The following is a 2,743-nucleotide window of genomic DNA, read 5'->3' as shown; positions in this document are numbered from 1 at the left end:
TGTGGTTCGTAAGCAGGCTACTTACCACACAGCCACTCATTGTTTCAATATTTTGCTTAGGCATTGCATGACTAATAATCCGGTGTTTAACTCAATAGATGTATGTTTGTGAATGAAGTGTTAGCTGAGTATAGACCGTATTAAGAAAGGAAGATGACAAAGGAATAAATGGTTATCATGAACTTCATTAGCTTACAGCTGTTTCTTCAATAAAATACAGTAGATTCATAGTTGAGTGCTTGAATCACATCCAATATCTTCATCGGAGCTTCGAATATGACGTGCAATTTATTCGGGAAAGAATTACATTTGCGCCTAAAAGAATAGAGATTTGGAATCCGGGCAGGTAACTTATTAGCACTCCGATATAATCCAGATCTGGCTCACCATAACGAATGATAGGTAACATACAGAATTGTTTAAGATAATTGAATTTTGTTTCACACGATATATAAATCAGGAGTTCGCTTCGTAGGATTTCATACTAGATATCGGGTATATAATCAAAATGTCACAAAGAACAATGGAGAATTATACATCTTCAAAGCTTATTCATAACAATAATATTGTCATTAAATTTCAATCCGACACGTGTCTCTTCTGGATAAGTATCTTATTGTCCTTTGATGTAGCATTTATGTGTATTTAGCTGGTTCATTTGCGGTGCATATTCATCCAAGTTAGACATTCCTAAGCAGCTTTGTTCAAGGTTTCACTCATTCGGGTGGGTGAAGCGTAATGTATTTAAATGCTACATCAAAAGACCTATCAGAAACATGCGACGGACTGGAAAATTTAAGGAGAATATTATTATGAATATATTTTGATGTATAATTCACCATTCTTTTTTATGATATATATATATATATATATATATATATATATATACAATTTTATATACAAGCACGCTCACACATTACATATAAACACTATATAAAACAAATAATGAGTATATGCATATATACGTACAGGTATGTGCATACCTACGTCTACCTGTATATATAGGTGCATAGCTGGGTACAGGACATTGCAAACAAAACGTAGACAAGAAAATAATAATAACCAGAGTACAGAAAACACACAGGCCACATAGAGAACATTTTCCGTGCTTATATAACTGTAAGATCTTCCGTGTGTTAACATGTACCTCATTGCGACAATGTAAACTTCATTTAGTCAAGATACCCTTGGCCTAGCGATTAACGGTATACACCTCGCTTGGATATTCACCACTTCCGAGGTTCCGCTCGCTATGAAACATATGTAACCCGGATCTCATCTATTTCATTCCTTAATTCTTATATATATATAATACATACATACAAACACAAGGTGCTGAAAGGTTCCTGGCTTTGGATAAAAGAAAATAGAGGAGGATCAGTTAATTATGATTTTATTCAACACATTTCCCTCTCAGATTCACACACTTATTGCAGCGGTCCTTCGGTTTTTCTAAGCCCTGTAAAAAAAACTCGGAAGGCTGGGACCCCCAGCCCGGCCTTTCGCAATACCCTTAAAGCCAAGAACTTTTCAACACACCCTCATGTATATATATATAACTAAACATATATACATAAACATACCGTGGTAGCCTACTCGTGGTCTGTCAATTTGGCAGAAATAGCAATCAAATCTCATTCTAATTCTGTCATTGTGTTCTAAAGGACACACAGAATAGTGTGATCCCAAATAAAGTCATGATGGTCATGGTTAGCACGCCTCTGATAATGTTCGTTCAGTGCGAGCTGACCTGGAACTAATCATCACAGCCCCATATATATATATATATATATATATATACACACACACACACACACACAAATATACACAATAATAATATATGTTGATACGTCTACATACCGGGCATAACGTAAACAGAAGCTATGCATATCTAATTTACTATATATATAAACACTCTATACATATATATTTAATGTATGTGTGTGTGTGTGTGTTGTGTTGTGTGTGTGTGTGTGCATAGCGAGAGAGAGAGAGAGAGGGAGAGAAAGAGAGAGATTTGGTGTTGTTTGGTAAGTGCTAATACACGAAACTCTCGGCCCTTGAGTCATCCTGTTGCCTCTGCTAAATATTAATAAAACAAATATGTGTGTGAGTGTAAGTGTGTGTGTGTGTGTGTGTAATTGACACATAATAGAAAGTGATAATGTATTTATTTATAGACACACATATACACACTCTTACATAAATTATGTGTATGTGTGTATAAGTCTGTGCGGATCTCTCTCTCTCTCTCTCTCTTTCTCCATACAGACATATATATATATATATATATATATATATATATATATATATATATATATATATATATGTATATACATCAAAGACATCTGTTTATGCAAGTTGTTTACGATTGTAGAGTCGATATTACAAATTGCGTGTATATCTAATGTATATATACATACACACACACACATATATATATATACATATATACACATACATACATACAAATATATATATACATACATACAAATATATATACATACATACAAATATATATACATACATATATACACATATATATACATACATATATACACATATATATACACACACATATATATATACATATACACATACATATATATACATACATATATACTCATATATACATACATACATATACATATATACACATACATATATATACATACATATACACATACATACACATACATATATATACATATACACATACATACATATACACATACATATATAT

General features: G+C 32.5%; 1 protein-coding gene across 1 annotated transcript in view; it reads left to right on the top strand.

The window, feature by feature from the left end:
* The first annotated feature begins 247 nt into the window (after nucleotides 1-247).
* Nucleotides 248-2,743, top strand: part of LOC106867478 (zinc finger protein ZFP2) — a 25,121-nt gene continuing 22,625 nt past the window's right edge. The window contains exon 1 of the mRNA XM_052978007.1: nucleotides 248-402. The gene's annotated coding sequence lies outside the window, so the exon portion shown is untranslated. The remainder of the gene's footprint in view (nucleotides 403-2,743) is intronic.

This window comes from Octopus bimaculoides, chromosome 29, assembly GCF_001194135.2.
Source record: "Octopus bimaculoides isolate UCB-OBI-ISO-001 chromosome 29, ASM119413v2, whole genome shotgun sequence".
NCBI classification, from domain to species: domain Eukaryota; kingdom Metazoa; phylum Mollusca; class Cephalopoda; order Octopoda; family Octopodidae; genus Octopus; species Octopus bimaculoides.
The sequence above is the reverse complement of the archived record's forward strand: the minus strand, read 5'-3'. Positions and strand labels throughout refer to the sequence as shown.